This window comes from Hirundo rustica, chromosome 10 (assembly GCF_015227805.2).
Source record: "Hirundo rustica isolate bHirRus1 chromosome 10, bHirRus1.pri.v3, whole genome shotgun sequence".
Taxonomy (NCBI): domain Eukaryota; kingdom Metazoa; phylum Chordata; class Aves; order Passeriformes; family Hirundinidae; genus Hirundo; species Hirundo rustica.
Window position 1 is genome coordinate 25605080 of NC_053459.1, and position 13008 is coordinate 25618087.

At 48.6% G+C, this 13008-nt stretch overlaps 1 protein-coding gene across 29 annotated transcripts in view; it reads right to left on the reverse strand.

Moving 5' to 3' along the window:
- Positions 1-13008, reverse strand: part of TSC22D2 (TSC22 domain family member 2) — an 83121-nt gene that overhangs the window by 36287 nt on the left and 33826 nt on the right. For 6 of the 29 annotated variants that reach the window (XR_009208147.1, XR_009208149.1, XR_009208154.1 and 3 more), the window contains 2 exons: positions 12528-12634; positions 9481-9732 (listed from right to left, as the gene is read on the reverse strand). The gene's annotated coding sequence lies outside the window, so the exon portion shown is untranslated. The other 23 variants (XR_009208148.1, XR_009208159.1, XR_009208169.1 and 20 more) reach the window with 13 other exon arrangements.

A 13008-nucleotide genomic window follows, 5' to 3' on the forward strand; every position in this document is an offset into this window, starting at 1 on the left:
TGGGGAGGTCTCCATGGCTTGCTCAGGGACAGGAGCCACGTCAGGAGTGCACCACAGCTGGGTGCCCAGCCAGCGGGAAAAGCACTCCTGCAGCAAAGGGAAAGCAAGAAAGTGAAAAGTGACAGAAATAGGCCTTCAGGTTAGCACTTGTCTCCGTATCACCCCTGAGAGTGAATCCATATGGCCTCAGCCAATCCGTTCTTGAGATCCTCAGAGTAAACTGGGTTTCCCTGTGCACACGCGGGCCCTGTGTGAGCACTTCTCGTGCAGCTGCTGGCAGATTTTGGAGGCCCTGAACCTATGACCAAAATTAGGTGGGTCTGGTTTCCCTAGTCATCGTGTTCAGTGTTACACATGCCATGATGATGAAGCACCGTAAATCATGAGTCTGCTCACATTCACTGATAAACCAGTCATGCAAAAAGTTCCTTGGAGTAGGAATTCAGCAGAAGGCATTTCACATCTGTCAGAAATAATTCAAGGGTGTGGAATGACTAATTGGGAACTGCATGAATAATCAAGACTTCATTTTCAGCAAGATAAAGCCATGAACTTTTGTCTGGCACATCAGTAGGGAATATGTTCCCTTTGTTAAGGCCCATGTCCTGGGGACTGATGTTAGCAAAAATACCAGAAGGAGGGATTTTTGTGATGACCACAAAGCATCCACTTTCAAAGTGCAGCTTATAAGTCTAGTTAAAGGACAGAACTATTTGAGAAGCAGTTGGTGCTACGTAAACCTTAAAAATGAAAAAATAAGGACATAAAATTTGAGAGTAGAATAAAAAATGGACAATGAAATCAGCTGAAGCCGAGTTTTTTAATATTAAGGAAGGACTCAGATCTTTCCCTTGGCCCAGTCTAGAAATTTGCCAACCACTACTGGTTCCCACTCATGTGGAAACGAGGAGCTGGGTTTGCTCTTTTTTTCTTTTTCCTAGACTGCAGAGCAAGCAACAAGAGGAGTTGTGCTGGTCTGAGGTTTTGATTTGCTGTGCTGTGTAAGAACAATGATGAGAAAGGGGAGATGGGATCATTTTCCATCTGGCCTGTGCCAGCTTCAGAGTCCAGGCACCCTCCAGGGTCAGGTGCTGGGGCCTTCAGCTTGTTCCACCAGGGCTCTCAGGTACTGCATCCCTGCACACAGAGCTGTCTGTCCCAACAGCTCCGAGACCTGTGAATACTGGCAGTACCCAGGGACTGGAGACTTGGCATGGGTGATAGAGCGCAGGGAAAGCTTTATAAACTGACCACAGGCTGGGAGAAAGCTTGTGAACTCTGGTCACAGGTTATAGAACAGATAAAAGCATGTCAAACAATGGACATTGCAGGATTTCTGTGTGCACTGAGGTCCAGACATAGTCACTACAGATAAGGTATTTCCAGTACATTTTTTCTTTATACAAATTGTAAAATACCTCCCAAAAGTACTGGTTAGGTGACAGGATCAGTTCTTTCAAGGACAAGGCTAAATCCATCATGACCACAACTTTCCAGCACTTCATATAACTTGATCCCGTGTGAATCACAGGGTGAGTGCGAGCTCTGAGAGCTGAGTCCATGAACAAAGCATGTCTTGGAGCAGGGTGAGGAATGCAGAGGCGTGTGCTGGAAGGTGTGGCAGGTATCTGTGAGCTGTTAATGACCGTGCTGAAGAAATCCTGGTGATGCAGAGGTGAAGGAGTCCAAGAACTGGAGGTGTCCAGAACCCATGCTGTAGGATCAGCTGAAGGATGGATCTGCATCCACAGCAGCTGATGCAGGTTCCTGGCATGGAAATGCTGTTCAGCAGCAGCATTTCTGAATCTCACATGCTAGCAGCAGGTATGGGCCTGCACTAGTACTATCTTAATTTTTAAAGACTTTATCATGCTTTCCAGAGTCATCCTATCTTTCATTTGAGACTTCACTGGATAGGGCACTCCATGGCTACTACCACTGTCCTCAGAACCAGCCTCTCTGAGGGCAACCTCCTCCACTTACAAATGAGGAAAGGCAGAAAAATTAGAGTTTAATGGATGGAACTCTGGATGGAGCACGGAAAAATACAAGAAGTTTTATAGATGAAAAGTGGCAAAACCACTGACTAGGATTTGTAAAGCTGAAATGCAGAAAGCCTAAATTCTGCAACTTGAAAAGTACAGAGTCCGTCTAGTTGTGAGTCAAAACTGTGGCAGGATCTGACCCTGCCTGCTCAGCCCTGCAACTGAGGTTCTCTTTCTCCCTGTCATGGGCTTCAGCTGTAGCACAGCAGAGAGACCGGCACCATCCTGACATGAACGCTGCTCTGCCTGCCTGCACTGCCTTGCTGCAAAGAGTGGCTCTGAATTATGGGTGGGCAACATTCACCAAAACTGATCCCCCCAGAAGGTTTGGTGCCATTCACCTTATTTGCTCCATGTGCTTTCTCAACCCCCTTGAGGTCCCACACCACGGGGGAGGGCTGTAACACCCCTGGAACAAGGTGTGCCTTGCTGGAGAAGTGACCTGTGGGCAGAAGTGATCTCTCCTAACCCCTGGCAGTTGTCCCACCCAGCCTTCACATGGATCTCCTTCAGCCAAAGGAAGGCTGGGATCAAGCTGCTGGGTGACCAGCACGGTCCTGGCCCTGTGTCCAACCAGGCATGCCACCAACAAACACTCCCGGGAATTCCAGGGAGGAGACATGCTACATCCACCTCATCTTGATTTTTGATAATTTTCCCACCCTAAAGAGTTGGCTAGGTGATTGTTGTTTGGCTTTTTAGGTTTTTCTGTGTGGTAACTGAAGATGTTTACTACCAGGCAGGGCTCTTGTTTCCTTTGGGGCAGCAGCCACAGCTCCTGGAAGCAGGCAGCTTCAGTGGCTGTACTGGGCATCTACTGACCTCAGGCCTTATTCTTTCACCTGTCTTGTCACCAGCCTGAGTCTGCCGGTGCTGAGGGACTGAATACATGATGCCAACAGCCCTCCCCTCTAGGGAGGTGCAAAGGAAGCACCAGACATTGATTTCTAGTTGTCTCTGTTTACATTTTGTACTGGAAATTCACTGATGGGCATTCAAGCATGAAATGCAGTGATTGTTTGGAAGGTGTCCAGAAAACCCTGACATTCTGGGAGTGACTTATCTTTCTGTGGTTTGTCTAGCAGAGAGGCAATGTGGTTCAATGAAATTTTTCTCCCTATAGCCTGAGGTGATGCTAGTTGCTTCAAGTCATAAGCAATGAGATCTCAGGGCTGTGAAACCCTCCGAGCCAGGAGGGGCACCTGTGTTAATACAGAAAGACAGAGAGTTTGTTTCTGACCCATTTCCATGCCATAGGGTGTTATAGTTCTGTGCTGTTAAGTTGTGCTTAAGCTAGACATGGTTAAGGGCGGCATGAGGCAGCTGGGTGCTCACTGCAGGAGGAGGAGGAGGAGGAGGAGGAGGAGGAGGCTGTTGGGGCAGGGACGGCTTGGGGCCCATCACCAGGCTTGGCCTTATCTCGGCTGTCACTGTGAACTCTTCAACCCCTGTGCTGAAGGGCTGAACATGTTCAACAGCTTCACATTTGTCCTCTCTTTCACTGACTTTCTCATCCAAAACTTCTGGCTGCTAAGGGCCACGGCCAAGCTGGAAGCCCACTGTCCCCTGGGAGCTCCGGGTGGGGAGCGGGCTCTCTCCATTCCTGGAGAGCTGTGGGCTGGCAGCAGGTGCCCTGTGTCCCCTGGGAGCCCCGGGCCAGCTGTGCAGGGCGGTGCTGGCACCGGCGGGGTCGGTGCTGGTGCAGCTGGGATCAGCTGCTGCGCTCAGCAGACGCTGAGCGTGTTTGCCCAAAGATTAAGCAAGGTAAGCCTCTGGGCTTGTCCATCCCCCATTCGGGGGGCCCAGTCCCTTCACCTTTCTCTGTGCACAGGGAATTTAAAGGCCGGTATTTAAAGGCCCAGGTTCTCTCAGAGGACACCGCGGGCTGGCAGGACGTGCTGTGGCCACGCCGCGCTGCTTTGGGCAGGCACAGCTGCTGGCGCCTGGTGTCTGCTCAGCTTTACTTTGAGGAATTTAAACTTAGCAGAGTGGCTTTTTTTTAGATCCATATGCATAGATCAGGTGGTCACTTGTGTCAATATGTTTATTCACAGATCCTAGCTGCTTTCAGGGGCCAGTCTTCTCTAAACATAATTAGGGCTATTTAAATAGTTGCTCACAATTACCTCTCGGTTCACACAAAACACCACGAAGTCCCTCACCGGGGAAAAACTCCAGGTGGCACAAGGGTGAAAAGCAACAAGGATTTTGCTGTTGAGTGCCTCAGATATTTTTATGATCCTACTGTAAATGGACGTTTACTTCTGAAGAGCTGCCCACTCTGTCTACTCTGCCGTTATGTCAGTTTTCAGAGCAGCAGCTTTACCGGGCACTTTGGCAGCTGTTCCCACCTGTCAGCCTCCCTTGCCCTGGCTCATAGTAATTGTGGAGGTATATGCAGCAAAGCCTGATTTGGGGCTGGATGTGAATAGAACCTTTTCAGCTTTTGTCCTTTTGCCTGCCCTAAAAGATTTGATTTCTGGGATTCCAACAGGGCCGTCACACTGAGTGTGTCTGTGTGAGCGTTGGTGAGCAGAGCCTGGCCCCACACCTGGCCCCAGCAGGCGCTGAACTATCGGGTTATCTGAACACGAGTCTCATTTTCAGCGCCGCACAATTTTCTCCACACTGATGTTATCTTTGCCATCGGCTACTGGCACGCAGCAGCTCACATATGCCATTAGCAGGTGGCAGAGACATAAATGGAATTTTCTCTCAGAACATTTCTTCCATTCTTCCTCTCAGACTGATGAAGTGCAAGTTCAAGCTAAAGGCATGTAGTGTACAGCCCATTCCCAAACAGGGCCATGCAGAGCTAAAAGCAGGCTCCAGGAGAAACTCTCACATCTTTCAGTCTCTCTGCTGTGGCTGGCTCATCAGCACACTGTCCTTAGAACACGGGGAGTGCAGTTGTGTGTGGCTGCACTCCTGGCACCCTCGTGGCAGCTCCTCAGCCGGCAGAGACGCAGTCCCTGTGGGAAGCAGTCCCTGTGGGAAGCTGAGACACCTGCCCGTGGTCTCAGCAAGCTGCTGGCAGAGCTCTGGGCCCTGGAGATGAACACAGAAACTCAAGGGTCAGGCAGACAAATTGCCAGAAGAGGCATGAATTCAGGAACACAACGTGCACATTGTGCAGCCTCCAAAAGGAGGAGGCAGAAGCCTGAGGAGCTCCACATCATCCCACACTGCTGCTGCTGTGAGCTCAGGTTGACCTGCCTTCCAGCACAGCCACAGTCAGAGAGCCTGGAAGCTGCTGCTGGAGCTGTGTGCATTCCTGACTCACCATTCACTTTTGGATCTGGATGTCTCATATAGGAAAATAAATGGCTTTTTGAAAAACCTTGTTCAGGGTTCTTCTATTTTTAATATGATCTTTTTCTGTCTCCCTCAACTGCAGCAAATCCTGCTCAAAGTTTCTCCTGAACTTGATGGAAAAGAAACACAATAAAGACCATGGCTCAGGAACCCCTTGGTCTCCAAACCTTACATGAGCATTTATTTTTCATCTGTTTTGTTTTGTCCCCAAAGGACAATTTCATTCCAGGTTCATGAGCTCACATTGAAAAGCAATAGAACAGTGACAAAATTCTGTGGAATCACAAGTCTAATGCTTTGGATCCAAAGTTAAACTTTGGGATTTTTTTCTCCAAAAGGATACTTGGATACCTGATCAAACGAAAAGTGCTTCAGTGCTACAACAGCCACGTTGATGCTCTTGTCTGTCTGACCTGTCTCAGGGACTTTGTTTTGTCAGATAAGGCAGATGGGGGACGGGACTGTCACTTGCTTTTGTTCATGAAAATCTTTATGTTCCAAGGTTATTTAAAATAAATTTCTGCCATACAAATATAGTTTCTGTTGCCCAGCGTGCTCTCTCATCATATGTGGAAATCCCATTCGCTGGTTTCCAAAAGTCTCTGGGTTTGTGAATGCTGCTGCTTTCCCACGTGGGGGTGGGCTCTGCCCCCCCTTCCCCCGTGTTGCTGGGGGCTCAGAGCAGGGGCCGTGAAGAGAACACTGAACTATTGAAGCCTGCTGTGTGCACCTGGGCACAGGAGAGGCACTTCTGTGCCAGCCATAGAAATCATTTCCTTAGAAAAGTATTTTGCCTAAAGCCCACTAGAGATGGCAGCCCCAGATAACTCGCTTGCTTTGGTTCAGGATCAGAGCTGAGACTCTGCATGCCCAGCTCCTGGTGTGAGCACTGGTGGCCACACAGGCAAAGCATCTCTTGTACCAGATGACCCAGGGCAGAAGGAAAGAAAAGGCAGTAAGGAAAACAGGGGCTGTAATAACTCTGTTATACTAGGAAAAAGAAAAAAGAACTTATCATCTGTCTAAGAAAGCAAATTCCACTGGATCCTAAGTTTCCTACCTATCTCCATAGAACAGCTTCTGCCAAATGCTGTCAATACCTCAGAGTTCTCCTATGTTCCTTTCTTTTAAAGTTCAAAGTCAAAAGGTGACTTTGAGGTGGCTGCATTTATTTGCCCTTTTCTTCCCTTGGAGCAAACAACCAGTAAAATTCCCTGGCGTATTTCTCTCCTTTTTGAAGTTTCTTTCCTCCATTAAATCAGACCCCTTTTCACACATGGGTGAACCTAGAAAATCATTTAGAGTGGGAAGCACGTGAACCACTTCAGTGAACATCAGGTAATTGTATATTAGAGGCCTTTTGAAAGGTCATCTATTTCTGGGTAGTTTTTCCAGCTACTCTCTTTGTGAACTGAAGCTCCCTGGCACCGGGTGAAGAACCGAGCAGCTTTGCACAAGTCTCCAGCTCCCTGGTCCTGTCACTTGCCCACCCCTGATCACTGTGTGATGCCTTTGATGTTTTCTTTCCAAGACGCCCATCCCCAGGTGTCACTTGCTTGTGCCGTGTTTGTATCGCTCACCTGTGCCCTGGGAATGGCTGAGGTTTTCAAACACGCTGCTCATTAGATTCTACACTTTTCTAAAAAAGGCTGACTTTTCAGTGGCATCAGGATATGAGAAATAACCTGAAAATCGTGACACACACAAACAGACAGCCCTCTGGAGTGCTGGTGAACCAGCCCGTCCGTGGTTGCTCCCTGTGCATTTCTCCTGTGACAAGGATTCCAGGTGGGCTCACACCGCAACTTTACCTTCTCAGCATCACAAATTTGGGTATCATTCATAACAAACCAATAAGCTTTGTGATAATAAATAAGAAACTAAAATATTAATTTAAATGAACTGACAAGTGTTACAGCCACGAGATGGTCACATAATCCCAACTTCCATTCAAAACCAGACAAAAACCATCAAACAACATTAAAGAAACTTTATGTTCTTTAGTAATGCAATTTCAGCTACAGAAGTAAATAAATTTGGCTTATACTAATAATGGAAGCACTGAGGGACTTCTCTAGATTAAATTTCTTTTTTAGGAGAGATTTAAATTTCCTAAACTGGTCTTGTTTTCTGAAAAACAACCCAGAATGGAGAAGAGAACAATGACACTTAGGCTGTACATTCAGTAAAGCAAAGGCTTTTTTTAAACTGCAAACCTGGCAACCAAGGCCCTGATTTGTCCTCCTGGGAATGCAAGACCACTCAATAACAGTGCGGTCAGCTCCCAGTCCCAGATTCCTAACTGCTGCTCCAGACGCTGCCCAGGTTCTGCCAAGTTTGCCTGTGCAGGGTTCTGTTCCTGAGGCTGCATTCCTGGGTTCTGACAAAAGCCACAGCTCCAAACACAGCAGCGGTCACGGCCAGACGTATGTGCACAGAGGCATGTGGAGAGGCAGGAATAGCTGAAATTTCGATTAAGGAAAACCTAAGTGACATATCTATTTGAGAAAGTGATGGTTGTGCAGTTCAGGTGCATCAGTGCCAACCTCCAGAGCTGAAGCCAGCAGTGGCTTTGCTGCAGGAGAGCGGGAGCCCAGCTCTGCCCCCGTGCCTTATAATTCAATTTACTAGTTATTGCAGTTACTGCTTGGAATGCACTTCACCGTGGAAGCAGAAAAGCCCCATGGACATTTTACATGAAAGAGACATTGACGTAACTCTGTTAAAGAGAACAAAAGGCATTTTGTGGATTTTCGGATCTGCTCAAATCCTATATATTTGTATTTCTTGAAACTGCTGCATAGTATAGGAGATATTGACAGCTGTGCCTTGGCACCGGGCAGTCTGTGCCAAGGTCATGGCCGGCAGCCCCAGAGTGCCCGTCAGCACCTCACTGACCCTGCACTGAGCTGCACTCTCACCGCCACACAACATTAATTCTGACTTATCCATGAAAATGAACAATTTTCCAATGGCAGAATGGACTCAATTTGGTGATCCTGGCAGGCTCCAACCAGGTGAAAACTGACCCCGTTATAGTCTTGTGAGCACCAGGGAAGGCATCAGCTGCTCTTGCGATGTGTAACAGGGCCATAATGTGGCTCTGACCCCATGGCACTGCCAGAAAATCCCTACACTAACATGTCTTAAACCACTCTAGGCTGAGCTTGTCATGAGTGCCAGATCTCTGCATGTTACTCATTTCAACGCAGACTCTAGGGCTAACCACAGCAGAGAGAAAAACAGCTGAGGACAGAAAGCACCAGAATAATTTTAAGCATTCACTACTAAAATACTGAATAAATGAAAAATCCTGTCAGCATTTACACTTAAAACCAAAAGCATCCCTGGTTTTAGGCTTTGTTTTACATTTCATGCTGAGTTCAACAATAAATATTCCATCACAAGAACTTATTTTGAAAGTTCAGCAATTTTTAAGACCCCTCAAAGTGAGTTTAAAATGACTCCCCGAAGCAAGGGGCCTTTCCCAGCAGCCGGAGCGTGCAGAGGGGCTGCGTGGAGCGTGCGCCGGCTGTGTCATCACAGAGCCTGCCTGTGGCAAGGGGGTTACGGGAGGATGAATCCACGAACAAGCCAAGGTCGAGGTTTGCTGTGCTGGCTGTTCTCACCCGCCGAGGGCCCAGCCCAGCTCCTGTGGCTCCGGCAGAACCTCCCTGCCAGCCCCGCACAGGGCAAGGCTCACCCCGAGTGGCAGCATCCAGCGGGACTGGGGACTGTCCGGCTGCTGCGCTGCCCGGGCACGCCCGGAGCCCCCGGACAGAGGCTGCAATCCCACCCCATGCACTGCGGATGGGAGACGTGTCTGAGCTCAGCAGCCCTTGGGGCGCTTCATCGCCAGGTTTCTTGTTAATTAGTGCAGCAGGCCTCACTTCCAGGTGAGGCACCGAGAGCACACAGCACTGCGGGCGGGACACGGGCACGGGGAACGTGGGCACGGCTGCAGAGGGACGTGGGACGGACACAGGCAGCGCCTCAGCTGGGATGTGGACACCCGGGATGGATGTGGGGCCCATTGCTTCCTCAGTGACTGTACTGACCTGCGGTACCAGGAGCTCTCCTCCAGAATGCCAAAGAGCAAGTCCCCACGCTTTCCTGCGGTAGTTAAATCTTTTCTTTATTTATCAGAGCAATATCTGTCAGAAATCAAAAGCCCAGGTCCTTCCTCTCCCACTGCAGAGTTCGTGTGACTCCAGCAATACCCAGAACCAGTGACTCCTCTGCATCACTCACCCCACACCGCAGCAGTGCTCCCAGGGCTGGCAAAGCAGGCTCCAGGGCTGGAGAGTGAGCCTTTGGGGAGTGCTGTCAGTCAGAAGGGTGACTGTACCTTCCTTATGCATTTGCTGACCCCCTGAAATGAGAGATGAAAAGAAACTCATTAAACTACTCAAAACAAGGACTAAAATAAAATTACTCCAGTGAGGAATAGCTGCCTTTTAAAGAAATGATACAGATTATTATCAGCTAAAGCAGCTGCTGTCTCTTCCAGAACATGCTGCTGCTGACAAGACCTTAACATGTTGGCTGGTATCACCACTAACACCTGAGACAGCAAACAAGAGCTAATCCTTACACCCTCCTTGTGCTAATGACTGCAGGAGATAACCGGTGTCCCTGGCAAGTGTCCCATTTAATTCAATTAACTCCAGCCAAGCCCTGTTGACTGCAGTGGCAGTCAAAAAGGAGAGAAAGCCAGGAGCCAGATCTGGAGTCAGATGGTAAAAAACCAAGGCAGCCTCCACCCAGCAGCCAATCCCACGGGTGACAACCGACCTGGCATCCACAGCAGCTTCAACAAAAGGGGGTAGAAAAACATGAATTTTTTTTCCTGAAAATGCTCATCTTTTTTTCTGAGAAAACACAGGCAACTTATTTCATTGTATATGTTGCTTATTTGTTCTGGAATGCTGGGTTATGTGTTGGTAGCAGCAGCAGCTTCATCATGTTCCCACCCCCTTCCACAGGTCCAAGCCAGCAGGAAGATCATATTTCTCCTAACACAAGGCAGATGTCTGCCAGCTGATCTGGGGGCACACAGAGCTGCTGGCCCCTCCAGGGGACCCTGACACTTGCAGAGATTGAGGTGTCTGAGGTATGAAACATTCTGATAAACGTGAAAAATAAACTAACCCTGAAAAATTAAGCTGCAAGGAACAACTGGTATACCTCCTCAGTTGATACAATTTCCAGGTCTGTTTGATAGTAAAAAAAAATACTTTCCAAATATTTTCTTTTCCTTTTGAACATGTTTAAGCTGTGAGCTTCAACGGGCAGTGATGTATCTGCCACTGCACATTATTCAGTTAAGAAGTTCTGAGACAGAAAGAGGTATGCAGAGAAGTTTCCTTGGTGGCACTTCTGAAGTGTTAGTCTGGGATAGCAGGTAAAATCCTGAGAAGTCTGTACACTGCCAACATAAATAGAAAGTGTACTTGAAGATGGGAGATTATCTATTCCTTGACAGGGCTGCCATACCTACTCTGTTGTCAGGCCTTAGTTTTATTTCAGGGTCAGTCCAGAACAAATAAGGCCCAGAAAAGCTCTTCTGGAAAACAAAGCTTTCAATCCTTCAAAAGGAGCTGGACTCATATGTGACCATCAGCTTGGACATGCCTCAGAAGCAGCATGAGCCAGTGGAGATTTCTGAAGCTTCACTGAGTTTCTTTGTGGAAAACTTGCTATGGCATTCCAGCCATCCTCCAGCCTTTGTATATCCTCCAGGGTAGCTGAGAGCACAACAGGGAAATCCAAACAGTTAACGTGTCACTGTGTTGCACCTGCAAATACACTGGAGAACAATTCTCTGCAAATAAAACTCAGCTGCTCTACGTCAGCAATGGGCTTCCAAGTCAGAAAGCCTGCGCTGTGGGTCCACTCATTAACATTAAATACATGTTTAAATAAACTTCTACATCCTATGGACAATTTTCCCATGCCGTGGCCCCACTGGATAAAAGTACTGAGCTCCTGGTACAGATGTTGGTGCTCATCTCCCATTTGTTCCCATCTATGTGTTTGGTATTTTCCAGAAAAAAAAAAAAACAACCTCCCTGCTGTGCCTCAAAGCCAACTGTGCCCAGGTGTTTCCAGACAGCCCAGGCTACTCTGTCAGGCACCACTTTTACACCAGCTCAAGATCCACGAGGAATAACATGGGGAGACCAGAGCTGTGCAGAAATACCTGCAAGCAGAAGAATGCCACAAGGTGCAGCCACATTTGAAATTCCCACTCCTGACAGTGCTGACAAATCCTGGGCACGCTGACCTCAGTGCTGCGCTGCAGCCATGCTGCAGCCCAGAGCAGGGGTGCATGGAGCACAGCACACATGGCCAGGAGAGCACGTGCCTGCACTCTGACCAGGCCAGCAGAAGTGGGCAGTGCTGACCATCCTTCCTAGTGTCTCCCAGAAAGCCGCAGGTGGCCACTGCCTAAAGAACACTCCAGTCCTTCCTTGCTGCTTACAGATACAGGGTGTTTGTCCATGGCATCCTGCAGTTAGCAGCCTGTCCCCTTCAGATCTGTGAGTGAGTGAGCCCCAACAGCACTGTGTTGAGCCTTATTTTTTACCAGGTGTCAGCCAAGGGGAAATTGTGCCTCATGAGGGCTGGTGCCCACATGAGCCATGTGTGTGGCAGCCGTGGGACAGCAATTAAAAAAAATGTATAGAAACCTCAGGGCCTTTCAAAGCATTTCCAATGCTGCCCCGATTTCCTTACTGGGTGTCAGGTTCTAGGAAGCCACCACCCACACAAAGCAGCTGTAGAGCCACATATAAAACTGCCTCACCTGTGGTACAGAAAGAGCTGACAATGGCATTAGCATGAAATTAAATTGGAGGCTAATTGGGTTCTGCAGTCACTGAAATTTATGACAGCTCAGCAATTAACATCCCTGAATTTCCTTGACTAAAATAAACCTAAAATTTGCTCTCATTCATGTTTCCCCCTGCTCCATGAGCAAGCGCTGCGGTAGCCTGGCACTCTGCACACAGGGGAGTTCTGGCACCTCTGCCAGGGCTTGTGGGGTTCCCAGCAGTTACTGGGGCAGGCATAGGTCTGGGGAGAGACTGTGTATCTGCAAATCAGTATCATTTCACAGAAATGGGATGTGGTATTCAATGCCAGGGCGTGGGAGCCGTCACATACAAGACACCATCCAGCAGAAACCATGCGAGGCAATGGCGCGGGGTCACCAGGTCCTTCGTGCAGGTGAGTCTGGCAGTGATGGCAGACCAGTGCTGCTGCTGCTGCTGCTGCTGCAAGCAAAAGAGGGAGATACCAGCATTAAAGAGTGAGGGACTAAATGCATCTGCTCAGGGTGTCAGTGGGACACAGGCACAGCCTCTATCAGTACTTCTTGTAAGTGAGTCAGAACATCTTCTGTTAAGGTGGGCAATAACACCTACCAAAAGGCACATGGACCTTTTCCTGGACCTCCCTGGGGGGCATCACACATTTGGGGCAGAGAAAAACACATTCTATTTAACTGTACATGTTCTTTTCAAGTTGAGGAGGCTGTTCTCCAAGATCCGTAATGAGAGACCAAACGCGCTGCCATTACAGCTGCAAGCAGCAATCGCTCTCCTCAGACAGTGTGCTGCAGCCTTGCTGTGCCAGATATGGCCAC